At 37.1% G+C, this 17841-nt stretch overlaps 1 protein-coding gene across 21 annotated transcripts in view; it reads left to right on the top strand.

Moving 5' to 3' along the window:
- LOC100643982 (disks large 1 tumor suppressor protein) overlaps positions 1 to 17841 on the top strand; it is a 542862-nt gene that overhangs the window by 329207 nt on the left and 195814 nt on the right. For 2 of the 21 annotated variants that reach the window (XM_048410875.1, XM_012314504.3), the window contains exon 1: positions 8911 to 9339. The exons of the other annotated variants lie outside the window; for them this stretch is intronic. The gene's annotated coding sequence lies outside the window, so the exon portion shown is untranslated. Of the gene's footprint in view, positions 1 to 8910; positions 9340 to 17841 lie in introns of those variants that run through there. 21 annotated transcript variants of the gene reach the window in all.

The raw sequence follows: 17841 nt of genomic DNA, 5'->3' as shown, positions 1-17841 counted from the left end.
GATGTTAATTTTAGAAATGATATAAAATATGTGAACTCGTTCATTTCTGATTATTTTATAAATCAAATTATTAAACAGTCATATCATTAATCTCGTATAAATGTATTCATTTTAAATTGCTCTCAATAAGAATTTGCGTAAGCGGGATGATATCTCAGTTGAAATCAACCTGTTAATTCGATATTGGTTTTGAATTTTAGAATATCGCGAATATACAAAAGACTACAGATATATAGTTATTTACCACGCTACGTTGATTTCGAAGATTACTTATAAAGCGGAGCAGGTTATCATCCTCGATGCACGCTGTCTCTCATTGGTATTCCATTTCCATTCACCGAATGGAATTACCAACGACAATATGTTTTCAACCATAAATGCAATAATTTCCCTGTCGTGACGCGAACATATCTTCCTTCTGGCTGGTTTCACCTTTTCTTCCTCGATTTTCTCCGGTGATTTATTGTGACGTTCCGTATCTTTCCATGTCGTATCGGCTTTCAGCCGTTCGAAATTGCAACAACTACGACTGAAAAATTTTATGATCGTCGTGGAACCCAAACAAACCCAATTAAATTAAACATCATCACTGATTTTATTCCTCTTAACAAATCGAACAGATAGAACAAACATGACCGATGATACAACGTATTCGACTCACGTCTTATACCAAACAATAATGGCTCTAATAACAAGATCGAAGAGCATTTCGGTTCGGGGAACACGGGCCAACTTCGTCAACCGTCTGAAATCCCCTAAGTTCGAAGATCGAAACGATGCTCCCGAGGCAGAATTAATGGAATGAACTTAGGAAGATTCAGGTGGTAGGGGTTATTTGGTCCAATTGCACAGACACAAAGCACCTCTCTCCATTTCTCGCTGGTAATTCGGCTAGGCGTGTGCCCTTTAAGGTGACCTAGATACGGTCTAGTACTATTTTATTTCCTACAGTATCTCTTTCTATGTAATTCTTTTGTGAGTGTGCGAGAACGCTCCGAAGGACATTATTTTCACCACCAAGATATTCCTCCGTTGAATCTCTCTCTGCGCGGTATCATCTTGTTCAACATTTTTTCTTCGTCCCCTCCCTCTGCACTTTTTACTCTCTGTACTGTTAAATGACACGAGATTCGATTGCGTTCGCATTCTCTTTCGTACTACACGGCATTCGAATGAGAATACATCGGTGGCAAGTTATGCAAAAATCAAGGTATAAATGAAACGAACGGGCAACGTTTAATTAACGATAAACCTTCTTCGTTATCGGCGTGCAATTAGCTGAATTACACGCGATCATACGCGTTCGGGTAGCCTGGTTCCGTTTATAAAATATTACAATTAAACAGGTCGATTCTTGACACGCGATGCCAACTCTACTACAACGCACGGTATCGACTTGGGTCGTTTAATCGGCTGCTGATAAACCGTATCGTGTATCTGATGACAACTCAGCGTTCGCTACGTCCTTTGCTCGGTTGGTTTCTCCCCACATGTAATACATACTGTTAATATATATATATACCGCGAAGCGGCGAATGCAATACAGCCATCCCGGTTGGATACTCGCTACTCATGCATAATTCGGAAGCTCACTGCTCTCGTATAAAATTCCAGTTGGTCACTATGCTCGCGTATTTATTCGTTTTATGGTAAATTCGATTATAACGTATCTCGATTACGTAATTTAATTCTTTCACTGTGAAAGATGTATATGTAAATACATGCATAGATATTAAGTAATCATTTGCTAAAAGAAGTATTCGTATTTCTATAATACAATTATATTAATCGAAAGAGTCATTTCTATTTTCGTTTATATGAGTTACATTATAATTGGTTATGTGAAGTTCTCAAATTTTCATGAATATATTTTTCCAATATATTAACATATGCTAATACTGTAGGCATAATTTTTTATTAAATATATGTTTCCAGTAGATATCTTATGACTTTTGTATACATTAGCAGATTGCTTTCAAACTTTGCAAATGTATTCGTGACAATGGTATCTTATTACATTAGATAATTACTATTGGGATTTCCAAACGTTTCGTGCAACGCACATAATACATTTATGCAAACATTCTATACTAAGTGTGCAAATATTTTCATGAGCCACTGTATTTCTATATTTAAAAAGACTATGAAAACACCATTTAAAATTTCAGAACAATTAAAAAAGGCAAAAGAGAGATCGCTTAAAAAATAAATTACAAAACCACACCATACCCCTTTGTAATGCTCGCTATATCCATAGTTTCTAAAAACTGGCACAGTCGACCATAAAATTCCTCTAAAAATGCAAAGCGTACCGCGTCCACTCCACGGAGCGTTGCGCGTGTTTCGCTGTTCATGTAAAATGCCGCATTCCACCGGGCATTATGCACTTCCTACACATTCAAGTTCTCTTTTATTCCGCTTATTACACGCGCTGAGCACACGCGTCATGCTCGGTCTCTGTCACTGACGATATGACACCTACACGTAGCCAGGTCCTATACATAAATTGCGCGTTCGTACATGTAACCGTAGCTTAATGCGTGCCGGAGGATAATGTACGTAGACGCGAGATGCGATCATAGAACGTGGCTCGCTCGTTAATGCATTTGATGCGTATCGGTCCTTTATATCCACTATTTCCAGTGAATTGTTTCTACGAAATGCGTGGAAGAAATCACGGAAATCCCGACACATTTTCTTCTAATCGTCGATGACGCTGCAACTTTTAGGGATATTCAACAATAAAACCATGCGATTGTTATTGTGAGAGATTTTAAAATGTTACTTTCATCATTTCTTTCTTCCTTTTTTATTGCTTACAGTGTGAGCGTGGGATTATTCTCCTTTCAGTGGAAAGATATTTTCTTGTAAATATTAGAATACGAAGAACAGTTAGTGCCGAGTTACAAATAAATAATATAAATAAATTATATAAAAATTATAGAATTAATACTAGGTGTTCATCATATCGTATGCAGAACTACCGATTTGCAATGTGTATGGATGTGCTGACATATAAATGATTAAACAAATAGATATATATAATATTAATCTAATATCAACCTGACCTTGATACTTGCATATACGTGTATAGGTACCAATTGCAAAGATAAAGAATTTTTTGATACCACTAATGTTAACTTAATTAAAATTAATGTTTAGTGTAAAATTGACCAAAAAAAAATTTATCAAAATTATTATGCTAAGATTCGTTGTTATTTCTAGTGGAAGGTTTTGCAGATATAATATTCTATTATCAAAGAGCGTGCCTCGATTCAATCATAGGATATGGAACTGGATGCATATCGTTTTATTGCAAAACTCTGGCAGAGTACCGGGATTTAATTGACAAGCATGGCTCGCAACGTTTTAGCTTGTAATCTAATCACGATTCGCTCGGTTTACGAATTATCCTCGGCAATGGCCGCGTGTTGGCTTCATAGATAAAGTCTGGAACGCGGACACGACTGTATACAAACTGTGAGTACCTTTTAAAGCTTCGGTTTCGCCTATATACATTGTAGATCAATCCGAGATTTGGTGGGTCTCCGAAGTCGTGCTTTATCCCTCTACATGAACAACTGGTTGACGCGCAAATGTGTTTGAATTAGTTTCATGAAATATGCAAAATGATTTAAACAGACACATTAGAAACAAAACGATATGATGAGAAAAAATAGTTTTCAATTTAATACAATTTTTGTAGTAATATAATGATAGATGGTGTATTATAAAATATTAAAATAGAAGAATAACAATAAACAGCAAGATATTAAAGACTGATGTAAGATATATATTCGATTTGAAAATCAATTATTCTACCACGACTATTAACGAGAACGATTAAGACAAAGAAATGATTGTAATCTAAAAACCAGGTCAACGAAGAAAACATGTTTACATTAAGATTTTCATCATTCCCCTGTTTATCAAAAATTGTTACTTAGAACAACAAAACGTAAGGAAAAATTTTAAACAACGATATATAAATAAAACGAACGAACACATCGAGTTCTATGTATTTATATATACAATATAATGTTTCCATCAAACAAATTTTAATTTACTAAATATATATGTACGCTTGGTGTAACACTTCTAAAAACGTTTAACGTTATTCTAGCCGCAGCAGAAAAGGTCGAAGCTATTCTCCACTCTCGTGGTGCATAAGAATCAATCGAGACTTCGTGACGCTCTGCAATCACCTGGTTCGAGACACGCGTATTCGTGCGCGAAGAACCAGGAAACCAAGTCCCGGTGTACCAGTTCGATATCATGATACAAATGCGTCCGAACCCGTGTTCGTCGTATTATTATGTATTTAACGAGTGACTTTCTGGCGTGACTGGTAAGGAGCTATCGTGAGCGTTTTTTATGAGCCCCCTTTTTGCAACGAACGTTGCGCCTTTCCTTGTAACATCACGCAAGAAACTTTTAATCCCCGTCAAAAATCGCCTCTTTCGTGTGACTTCTATGATTCTCGACGTATACTCGACATTACCGTGCTCCAGCCATAATACCATAACCATATCAACGATAAATATTCGTAAAACCTTTGTTTCGTACATCATTTCTTCATTTTAACTGACGTTCACGTAAGTTAGTTTTAAGAAGGTAGCAATTTATATCATTCATGTTGAAAGTACTTAGTTAATCTTTTGCTTTTAATTTTTTACGAACTTCTGTATTAGAAGTCGTCTTGATTGGCTTATGTACGAGAACGTAGCCGCAGTCACGGGATGAACGTTTTTACCTAATAGAGGTATAGAGTAATTATATAGTTCTCCTTAAAAAGAAATAGTTATAACGGCACTCGACAGTAAACATTCCAACGGTTTCTGTCTCGTGGCTTGCCACACACAGACCTTATTCTTCAGGCAAGATGATTACCAGCTGTCGATACATCTTCACAGTACATGTTCAGCTAGCCTGAGGACCCGTTATAAATCTTAGGATTTTGTTAATTAAGGTCCTTCACACGGACAAACAGTCTTTATCCTAACAGTCCCTAAATTTACCACCTACTACGGAAAGATACGGGAAATCTGTTTTTCTCATGAACGACGCTTCCCGCTAGCAACTTTCTCTCAAGGGCGGTTAGCATCATTCTTCAACCATCAACATAGAAATTAACCAATTAACAGGAACGTCCATTTCCCTCACTTTCCGAACGATAGCTTTTCTCGACGAATCCGATGATCTCGTGTCCTTAAACGCACCCCATTATAGTTTTCCTCTGCAGCATCATCGTGACGAAAAGTTATTCTCTCTCGTGAGGTCTCATTAGCGGATTACATAGCGTCTTCACGATCAGTGAATACTCTACAAAAAGTTAATTTAGTAATACTTGTACCGGAAACAAGTAAGTCGAGTCCGACTTAGACTTTGGAAGAAATTACATTTGCTATCCCATTGATCGCGGATTCGTTATCGAACCTAAGACCATTGTCATTAGTGTCTAATCACTGCGGTTACTTGTCAACTCTGTAACATCCACACTTGTATTAATAATCATATTTGTACTAGTAAATATCTTCTCTATTGCATAACAACGATGTCTAGTCTAAATGAAGATTCGTTACACGCCCCTAACCCTAATCATAATATAACCTGACATATATATATTGTTACGTAGCTGTTACGTTTCACTACTATTACCTATACTACCATTTCGTACGTATTATGAAAATTATTGTCAATTTTTACATAAATAATATTTGTCATTACTAATTTCTTTCGTTTTCATAATACATATGAAATATAACGGTAATAGTAGTAAAACGTAACAGTTACGCTCGTGAAAGTAATTAAACTTCTAATTTAACTAAACAATTATCGCAGCAAAATGCTTAATTTTCCAGAATACAATGCACCCGTTATCATTAAACAGTCGTAAAATAAAATAACACCGACAACTAACGGCAACAGACGAACAGTCGTTACTCGATGCTCGCTTCTTGACTGTCTGACATTAGTCGTCTGTAACTACTGCGCGTGCAGTCGACGTTATTCTTTGCTCAGAGACACAAGACTCCGGGTGTATCTAATCTGTCTCTGAAAGATGTTTATACGAGAATTAAAGTTTGCTTTTAAAAAACTTCTCGTCGATTATTCTTTCAGGACAGAGGTTTTTATTGCAGCTCACGGAGAAAACGAACTGAGTTTCGAACGGCAACGTCCGTAAACTTTTATCACTCTCTTATTGTATGGATATCTTTGAAACGAACTGCCGTCTAGAGTATACCTTTTCCGTTCATTTCCTTGAAAGATCCTCACCGAGTCGGCCAAGCCTATTTCACCCGAACTTTTCCTTTTCATTCATTTCGAAAGGTAAGGCTTCTTACTGCGAGGGAGAAATTCCTCGCTCGTTACTCTCTTGTCCCTCCGTGCATTAACATAATGCACACCGGCGAAATGTTAAAACGCCGCGGTGGTTCGTTTGAGTCCTTTTATCCAACTGGAGACGTTGTTACCAAGCGCGAAACTTTTTTTCGTTCGTCGACGGCGCGTTTGTATTTATACTCCGCGGTGAATTGAAACTGGATTGTTTTATAAGAAGCATTAAAAAAGAGTTGAAAGAACGTGAAACTCTGTATACTTGGATCGATCGTTTGATTCTCTATTTATATTTGGGAAGAGCAAACAACGAACATTTGCGGGTGTTACAAATTAGGCTATTGCCACGTGACTCAGGAGAATCGACCGTAGAGTTGCCGACGCTGATGACTATCTAGAAAATATAACGCAAGTCATACCAGAATTTTTACATTATTAATTTTTTAATAACGTGAAAAGAAATTGGCTTCTCTTTATTACAATCAATATTTAATACTTCTCTTTCCGTATGAAACGTAAAAACAATTCGCTTGAGTCTTTTATATGATAGAACATAAACTGGAGTGCAGGTGTTCGACGAAATATCGCGAAGCAAATGAGATTTCCAGGTCCTCCATTGCTTGATAGAAGATAAAAAGGCTCGGTGTTTGATCGAAGGGAAGTCTAAGAGAATCCGAGATTGTCGGTGGCAGAACATGAATGCGATCGAATCGCAAATGGTGCCTCGAGCTCGACTTGAGCTTGCCCCGAGCAACCAATACTTTTAAATAAGTTGACTGAAGGAGACAGAAGGCTAGCGTAACGTAGATAACGCAACTCCTATTTTGTTTCAAGAGAATTCTATTGTTGCTCGAAGAAATATCAGATAGAAACGACGCGTCCTGACTAGAAGCTGCTAAATATCGCGCGATACAATGGTCGCATTGTTCGTGACCCGTCGTCGCAGAGATGCTTTTAATTAAACCTCGCGCTTCTCTTTTTTTATTTACAGCTTTCGAAAGTACTGCAGACGCTGCATCCAGCGGGTCCCGGTTATCGATTCGAACACGCGTCAGATACAATTTTTCCTTTGGTACGCGACAACGAATCGACGATCATCGATGCGGAGCATTCTCGATTGAAAACCACCTCGTATTGTTTCGCGTTATTGATCAGATTCAGGCGTATTCGACTGCTTAACGAAAGACAGTCTCGTCGATCGTTTATTTCGTAGTCTTCCGATATCCAAGGCTGTTATTGGAGAGACAACGAATTACGAGCTCTTTGGTGCTCGAATGACCGTTTAATAATAATCTCGAGTAAGTTCCTCGAAATTATTCCAGATGAATCACGTTACATAAATGATCGACTATCTAGGGATAATTAATGTTATTCAATAAGCCCGAGAAACTACGTTTGGTACCATGAACCATTATACGAATGAGAAACGCGCTGACATACGTCCTTTATCTGAAATGAGTCGAGAAGCGTTGAAAGCGCGTATCGAGATTGTAAAAGAAAGGGTCACTTATGACGTCATTCGCAGTCAGGCAAAAGGCCTTGAACGACCAATTCGTTTTGGACGTAAAACGGAAAAATGAAAACAGCTTACTTCACCTGCGATATTATTTTTTATTATATTCAAATTTAAGTATACCATATATTAATCCTAAAACTACCCTATAAGATGTAGGTACCTAAATATCTTACATGGGTGATTATTAGACTGCAGATCTTTATGCAAGTTCATTGGTTGACACACAAACAACAAACACAAAAAATCATCTCAACTTGAATGAAAGAATGTGTCGTATTCTAAATGTAATAATATGTACTTTACTTTTGATGTTTTATATAACTTTGTATTTCTGCACAGTAAATGTATCAAACTTAAATATTAAAAATATATGAAACATAAAAATGTGAAATGTATCCGGCATTTAATAATTATACTTAAAATGCTACGATGAAATGTATGGTCATATTCCTATCTGAAAAAAATTCTAGCGTTAAACTTATCATACGGTACGAGCTAATAAACTCTCCAACTCGACAAAGTTTCTCTAAAAAAAATTCTATCTTCCAAAATCCCTACAAAAAGGGAAGACTCCTCACATGAACATACATCTACTGGGATATTCTAACAATCTCTACCATCTTACCTGAATACGCTGGCAATTCCGACATTATCATTGGAGAAATCGAGAAGGTATCTCAAAGAAAGCCTGATTCTAGAGCAGCATCGGTAGATAGGTTAGTCGGCGCGTCAGATCACGCGACGGCAGGGTGAATGCAATTTTCACGAGGTGGCGGTACGGTTCAACCCGTTATCGTATGACCGGCTACACGGACGCAGTCGAGCGCAAATCGAAAAGGGAGGAAAGAGCGCGCGACGAAATAGGGAGAAAGGCGGACGGAGGGTGAAAAAGAGAGGGTGGATGGGAGTAAGAGAGAGTGAAAGAGTAGAAAGAGTGAGTGAGAAGTGAGAGGGCAGGAGAAGGTGGAGCGCGTACACGGAAACACACGTACGTACACGAAGAGCGGCGGCGCGCTCAGTAGTGTGCCAAGTGCGCCCAGTGACGTAGGTCAGTGCTCGCGACTACGCCGCTCCCGCGAGTTGCTGATTAAACTTCGGTTTTCCGGCCTCTGGTTGCGGTTGCGTCGCGATGTTTTCCATTCACGGTTCGCGCGCCTCGTACTGTGCGTCCTCGTCATCTTGTGTCTTAACCTGGTCGTGCCGGTCACCTTGACACGCGCGAACGAAGGTTAGGTTTGTCGGGATTGCATCTGCAAACCACTATCCCTCGCTCGTCGAGCTCGGTTATCACGTCGGTGAGCGTGTCACGGTGTCGAGAGGTGAACATACGCGTGAACACGAATGTTCGGTCTAGTGCGGCAGAGGAGTTTGAAGCTGGTAACCGATTTGGTGGTCGTGGTAGCGTAGTTTGTGTTATTTCTGACGTTGGGAAACATGATTTTCGGAAAGTCGAGGTCGAAATTAAAGTGAAAAGGCCTGGCAATGAGGTAAATCGAGGGCTTGGGGATTTAAACTTTCGGTAGTGTATGGGTTTGTTTGATGGATACGATAGTTTCACGTCGGTATTTATTGCAATTTTGGTGCATTATTGTCGCAGTAGGTGCTAAAGAGGTTAGGGTTTGATGTAGTCAAATGCAACAGTCGATACTTTGTACTTGTGAACGTGACGCATCTCTCGTGTTCGAAAGCTGGCTGTAACTGTGCCAAGTACAAGCAATGACGCAGGTCGTTGCTCGTGGAAGGGCCATTGTGTGAGTTTCTTTATCACCGTCGTTTGCGAACCATATGACGTTTTTCTATGCAAATTATTTAGCGGTGGGTTTGTTGAAATATCGGGAAAGTTAACGTCGAATGGCTGTTTTGAAAAATATAAGAAGTCACTTGTAATTATAAAGCCTCGCCGTGTACGAGACGAGAGTCATGTAAACAGAGAAATACAATATATTCGATTTGAAAAATATAATACGGTCGGATACACGAGTGCTGGAGTGGCGCAGCGAAATGAATCGAGCACAGCTAGTGACACAGGTCAGTGTTCGGAACGACCGCGGCCGTGTGTCTCTCAGCTTGCTCTCTCTTCTTTTTTAAATTTCAAACTTTCACGTATGTCTCGAAATATTTTTAACGATTCCATTGTACCTGTCTTTATTAAAATTATTTCGATGTGGGTACTTTAAAAAATAATTAAAAAATTTTTGAATAAAATAATTTTTGTTTAATTACACAAGTAACTGTAATCAAACTTTTATTCCGCTTTATGCAAAAAAATAAGGTAAACCAAGAATTTTGCTACAAAAAATGAACGTTCGGTTAAAACCTCGTAGTGTAATTTATCGATATTGTCGTAAATTTCAAGTTTCATTATGATTTAATCGTTGTCTATTACCGTTCTTATTGTTACACCATATGCCGCCATGATCAGATTAATTGCTCTCACATCGTCCTCGATGTTTTAATAGTACGCAAAAGTTCTCGAAACATTTATCGACGAGTCAAACCCACGTCAGCGTGCAACTTTCCGCGGTTGCAGCTGTTAGACGGAAATTCAAGTACAACCTGACGCTGTTCTAACAATGCCACTTCTCCGTACACGCGGCGCGGTTTATGTTTCCAGCTCGTCTTTCCCCCAGGATCGAGGTTGCGACCCTGATATACATTTACGTTTATTAAAACGAAACCGAACAGTTTCCTACATGCATCGCGTCAGTATGTTTGAGTATAAATTATCTTTAATAAAATATTAGCAAACTCTCTTCGGATAAAATTCCATTGAATGCATTCTTTATTCGTAATACTTCATAATATTTAGAGTACAAACGTTCGTAAAATTTCCTTCAAATTTGTCAAATTACTTTTTTTATAATACAATATTTATCTTTGATAATAGTTTAATGTGATATATTAATAATAATCTTTAATTAAACACATTACTTAAGGCGAATGAAAGCTTTATCAGTTAGAGATAACGAACATTCATATTCTAGAATTTATGAAAAATTATTTAACGTAATATTTTTTCGAACTAAAGGATAGAATAATTTTGAATAGAATTGTATTCCAACATTCGTACCTGTAGCGTTGAAACAATCAATTCCGTGACTAGGTTACGGTAGTAACGTTGTATTAACATTGTTGATTTTTCTTCGAAACGTGCTGATATGCAAACAGCCTACCACATCGAATACGTTTCTCGCGGTCAACACGGCGCACATTATGTACATCGCGTGCGTTACAATTTTTATGTTCGCTCAAGAACCAGTTATCTTGACGTTTTCCATCTAATGCCGACTTCTATTTGGTACGAGTCGAAGGAAACATTCGATTGCATAATTCATCCATTCTATCGATTCTCCACGCGAAATATGAAGAGAAAAGGTTATTTTCTTAACCAATGCTTTCGGCTTGTTACTTAAATGACACAAAGCTTCTTTCAGTTAGTGCTCGTTTAACTGAATTCCCATTGATTGTGTCTACTAAGATATTTAGACGTGCACTTTCATTATTCAAACGAGAAATCATAATCATAAAAAGATCAATAAACTTCTATTCTACTCGTATGAACTTCAGTTATATGTAATTTACACAAATGAAGTTTTACTGCGGATGTTTATGCATTTATGGGAAATTCAACATCGTAATACCGTTATTAAGGTAACTATGTTATTTATGCTTCCTGATAATTTTCTGCCATGGAAAGACCAAGTTTATTCTATAGTTGGTTTGAACCTGTTTGAAACAGATTCCATTAGTAAAATTATGTTTTTTAATCATTCAAACTCTTCTGCTACTTACTTTCTTAATTGAAGTATACAGTTTATTAGTAGGTATGAGGTAGTGACAGCGCATTGTAATATTCCACTTTTAATTAACATGCAAAAATATATGAAGTATTTGAATTTATGCTTCACTCTTCTAATTACGTTCATAAAAATTTGAATTATCATAAATGTAGTAATCTATGACTCCACAGTCTAATAATTTATCATTTTTGATAGTAACAATTTTTTCTTGAAAAGTAAATAATTCTCATGAGATGCCATTTTATTGATAACCACGGTCATTTTTTTGCTCTCTTACGTGGATAAATCGGATTTCCGGCCAAGAAAGCTGATTTCACGTAGAAATTATGCTGATCGCGTTCTAATATTATGACGACAGCTTCGAATTCGGCCGGGCCAGCGAAGCTTGTCGTTCCTGCAGATATCGATCGCGTTCCACGGCTTGTCAAGCTAAGCCGCGAGTCTGAGATTTCTAGGTAGACGTGCGAATTTATCGACTACCCGGACTATGCGCGATCCTGACATTTATCTCGTCGAGTGATAATCGTGCCCTTAGCCGCCACGTTCGAATAGTCATAAATCTATTTCAGCGATCAACCAGGGATCATAAATAATCGACAATCGGACTGAGAATAAACCGCCTATTCGATGTCTAAATCGAAGAAAATTTATTTTTGATCAGCTTTTATCCCTTTGATAAGAAATCTGGAGTAGTGGGACGCGTCTCTAATTTTAGTCGCCACATCTTTTTGTTTCCTACATGCCGGTGGAAGTGAATCAATAAAATTTACCAGGAAATTTCGTTTATCGTTCAATTAAGCGCTGATCTCATTAATGCCCCTTGACTGGCAAACGAGTTCTTTTATGCCCGACCGTCGTTCCGAAGAATTAGTTTAGGACAATAGCCGAAGAATTTCGTAAATTCACGTAAAGCATTTGAAGCATTCGAGCAATTAGAACGATACCTTATACAGATCCCATACATGCGAATTACATTAACAATAAAAGACAGTGGTAACAATAGAATGGCATAAACGTCGACGCAAAGTACAGGTCACAGATGGTCAGAAAATTATCGGTGTAATTTTGTTAAATCTTATATGGAGACTGGTGCAGCAGGAAACGAAAGAAATAAAGCGGAAGGAGAACAGTAACGAGAACAAAGATTACTAGAAATATCGAGAAAGTCGAAGAAGGAAATAGAGAAAGTGAGTTCGGTCTGTTCAGTTTTTCCTTTTATCGTCTAGGTTCTATTTTAAATCTGCTACTATATCGTATAGTACATGCTATTTACTTGAGCGTGTTTCAAACTTATTTCAATAAAAGTAAAAATTCTTTCAGGAAGAAATTTCGAGGGTAGAATATCACTTGAATCTTCAACGATTCAAATTATTTATGGAAAATTAAATACTTTATCGATATTAAATATCACATCTCTTCGAGGTGGAAGAAAATTTTCTTCAGAACGATCGAATTTCTTATTCATTAACCAAAAACAATTAACCCAATTGCGTCGGTCCGATGCCACTTATTGCTCCGCTTGTTAATTGACAACGTTCACCAATTAACGCGACGTTAATTCTATGAAACGCGTGCGCCCTGAAGCGTGTAAGCACGAATTGATGTGCGATTTACGATGCGCCGGATTCGATCGTCGCCGCCGATACAGCCAGCTAGAATCACAATAATGAATGATAACAGGTTCAATTCAAGCAGCCTTTCAGTTTTAATAGGCCGACTCTCTAAGTTGTTCATTCGCGCAGTCTTTTAGCCAGTGCTCGATGCCAGCGGTAATGAACGTACGCACACTGCGGTATTAAGGTGACATAGTAATTAATGTAGCAGCACGAAATGACAGGATGCGTTTACTTACTCTTCCTGTTGAATACCGTAGAAATCTTTGGTCGGTCGTATGTACTCTTCAGTCATTTAATCTCAATATATGGATATTAAAATGCTTGCAGTGATTTTAGTAAGTTTTCTTTTTTTTTTTTTTTTTTTTTTATTTGTGATTTCGTAAAGTTTGGTACAGTGGCGATTATTCTTGCATATCTACAGAATGCTCCAGAAAGATTATGCAGAAGTTTCAGTACAAGTCTTATGTTTGAAAACAAGAAAGAAAGTGCTATTATATTTTAGTGCTAGTACATATATTTTAATGATAATCAGTGTATACATTAATATAATATGGTCTTCCTTCTTTTTGAATGAGTTCGACGATGTATGGTAGGAATCATCTATGTGATTATTAAACCTCATTGTTAAATCGTTGTTAAATTTCATAGAAGATACTTCCAACATCTACTGTGAATATTGGTTATATAAACTTTGTTTTTTTGATACATAGAATCTATCTTCAAATTCTTATTTAGTCTTTCTTAAGCGTCCTGTATATGTAGAATTAGTTAATACTTTCATGGTCACTGGCGTAATTTTACGTTCACTGTTCTTTGCAGCATTCTACTACATCATACAGACCTTATAGAAAATCCTTATGCTGCATTTAAATAGTATAATACAATCAAAACTGAATACACAGCAATCGCGACAGCGTTAAAAGAAAAATTTTATTAAAACCCAAAAACTCCAAACCTGAAAATTATTTTCCATATTATTCTATAATAATAATCGTGATAATAATCGCTTGTTCGTTTCAATCGAGACTTCGTGAGCAGAGATAGGTATTGATCTTGATTTTAATAACTATACGTCGCAATAGAAGTTTTCAAATTGTTTCGTAACAGCACGTCGAGCATGAACCCTAACAAGAACGTCATCTGGCAGTCTCGAGTCGTTGTTAAGGAACAATTCATAATTCTTCGGGTACTTTGGATGCTGCGCTTAGCAAAAGGTTCTCTATTTCCTCTATGTGCCTGCGACGACTAAAACCATTCCAAATTTTTTACCGAGAAATCTCAAAGTTCAAGTGCTGCAGGCAACGGTAGCGTTAAATCGAGGTTGTTTCTTCGCCTCGAAGAACTGTTCGTTCTTGCCCTTTCTGGAAGGTCTTGCGGCGGTTACCTATCTTATGGATCGCTAGCGTAATTAAAATTCTCGGAGATTTTGGTATCCGCCACTGAGAACAAAGTTTCGAAAGTTCTATACTATATGTAACACCAACGGCACATTAATTTGATACGTGAACAGCTGGGATGTATCAGTTAAACGTAGCAAATACCTCCTACGAAATGTTATAATCTTAGTATTCGTGTCTCTGCAGCATATCGTGGCTTCAAAGAAAACATTTACAACTTTAAATTATATTCTAGACACGACTTGACCTATTCGGGTGAAGTAATCAGTACTTTTGCAGTTAATTCGACTGAAAAATTCAATGGAACATTGTTAAAATTCATGAGACTGAACTGCGACTCAGTTATGCCAAGGACTTATTGAATCAAACTTATCCAATTATCTATCGTTAGTATTAAACTATTCCCTTGTTCGCATAAACTTCACTTAATTTACTCTATATTATGTATTTAATGAGATTACACGTTTAATAAGCTTTCGAGATTACATATTCTTATTCTGCTTCTTCAATATAATTAATTTCATTATAATTATTCCAATAATTAAATCAATATAATTACGAACGTTACTTTTGTTATCACTAGACTGTGGATATTTATGCAAATAAAGAAATGGAAGCTAAACGGAGGCATTTTTCAACTGTTAAATATTTTAACGTATACATATTTTAAGTACTTTATGTATGTATTATATATACTAGTATATATTACTATCAATTTTTAGTATTAATATATATCATTATACACATTCTATATTTTTAGACTTTTAAATTTCCCAAAATAAATACATGAACATCATATACATATATTTACTCTAATACAAATATTATGTGTCATACTTTTGAAATAGTTTCTCAAAAAGGAAAAAAAAGGAAAAACTTCATTCGCTTCACAATTATTTACAAATTTACAATTCTAATTGTAGCTCGGTACATCCATACTTACTCGTTGTTTAGATTTTTCCGCACGTTAATGTTCATTTTTTCGAAAGAAAAACGGGAGTGGAACGATGACAGGAAGCGAATTGTGGTAATGGCGCTCATTTACTTTACATCTAGTGCCAGATACCGTGGCAATTTCCGCAAACAAGCGCATTATGACTGTTTCTTACGTGGTAAGCAATTAAAATAACCATGTTGAATGGTTCGCAGCGAGCGTCATTCTTTGGCAGGGTTTCGTAAACGGCCGTCGATTATTTTCCACTTCGTGGACTGTAAATAGAAACGAGTGGTTTTCCGAGTGTAATCAACACTTCGAGATGACGTAGACCAATTCGTTTCCGCTGTCTCACAAACGGGCCGACATATTTCTCTCCCTCGTGCTTTTGGCCGAAGATTGAAGTCAGCTTTCGAACCCTTTGATCTCCTGCTCTCCTTGGCTGCCGCAATGCGAACGTTTGACGTAACAACTCGATGACGACGACATCTCACATTTGTTTCAGTTCGAAACTCTTTGATTTCGGGTTTCTTGACAGGACTCACACTTCGTTTCATCTCGCAATTCGGCTTAACTCAACCTTTTTTAGATGCTTGATTTGATTTAGGAGACGCTTCTCCCGCTGTTTTCTACCAAAGAGGATATCTGTTGTTAATTACTCTACGTACTCTTTTAAGATTATTCAAAATATTATGTAATATATAATTTGCATCTAATAATATTTAATTTGACGGGACGCAAAATTCGAAGTTATAATATGTTGAAAAATTCATTTCAACTACAGTTCTTGTTTCATGATACTTGGATCATAATTTATTATAAATACATAACTCGACGTTGTAAGACAAAGAGTTAATGTTATCAAAATTTCCCACTACAAACCACAATTAAAATACGTTTTTTATAACAGTCCTTGCAACATTTTTACGTTATTGTAATAATTATTGTTTTTACTAAATTCTCCATGACAGTCCTCCGTTATAAGATCGTTCTGACTATTTCGAATTAATTACCAATCATCGTCGAGCATCCCAACTTATTCATTGGTCTAACCTGTTGATCATTAAAACAATCCTTTCGCTACGGAATATTTCATCTCGATATAAAGAAACGAAATATCGATCGAACGATGCAGAAGGAAAGAGAAGAAACGCAGATCGACCGTAATTCGCAACTATCCCCCATGAATGACCAGCCAATTAACCCCTTGTCCGTAGGTTAGCGCCGCTTATACCTTTGTCGCTAATTAAGGACGGCACATCGACTAGCGGCACTCGTCGGTGGAGCTTAATGGAAATTAGTCCTGCCTCGCGATTTCCAACATTGCGCATCGGTCCTCGTAGTCTCATTAGTTCGTTTGAGCGTGCCGCAGGTTTCGATCGTTTCTCTGCAGTCCCGAATAATTCGATTGCATCTTGTATGCGTTTACTTGAACGCCTTCTGAAGCGTGTTCTCGACACGGCCCTATTGTATTCACGAGCCGGCTAATTACACCGATGTCCGGCGCGCCCACTTCCTTCCGGCCGATCGACGCTCATCGAAGTTACTCCTCGAAGATTGACTTTACTGATGCCGTAAGAGAAATTTGGTATACCGCAGTGATTTAATTGGTGATGAGATATTCGAGTGTTTTGTGGCCTTTGGATCTTAAACGATTAAATTTTGGAGGGAAAAACAATCGAGAAGTATGCCGTTTGGATTTTACTTGGAATTTGTCAATATTGTAAGAGAAGATATATCGAAGGTATTAAGATGCGGTATATTCGAATAGTTCGTGAGTTTTTAGTTATATATTAAATGATCGAATTTTAAAGGGAAAAGAAATCGATATAGGTGTTGTTTAGATTTTATTTCGAATTTCTCTATGGTACGATCTAGTTGGCAATGACATATTCCAGTGTTTCATGAATTTTTTGATCCTCGAATAGTAAACGATTAAATTTTGGGGGAAATTGAAATGGGTGTTGTTTGGATTTTATTCATAGTTATGAATGTACACGATCGTTGGAAATTCTGTTTCACTTGCGATTTAACCCATTGGAAACTAATGACGTATGATGTACGTCATAGGGTGCGTATCCAATCCAATTAATGACGCGTCATATTCTGCTTCTTAAATATAATTAATTTCATTATAATTATTCCAATAATTAAATTAATATAATTACGAACGTTATTTCTACGTTATCACTAGACTGTGGATAGTCGCGTCAGATGAAGAAATTAGAGTTATCGTTATCAG

The sequence above is a fragment of the Bombus terrestris genome, chromosome 12, assembly GCF_910591885.1.
Source record: "Bombus terrestris chromosome 12, iyBomTerr1.2, whole genome shotgun sequence".
NCBI lineage: Eukaryota > Metazoa > Arthropoda > Insecta > Hymenoptera > Apidae > Bombus > Bombus terrestris.
This window is presented reverse-complemented; position numbering and strand designations above follow the sequence as displayed.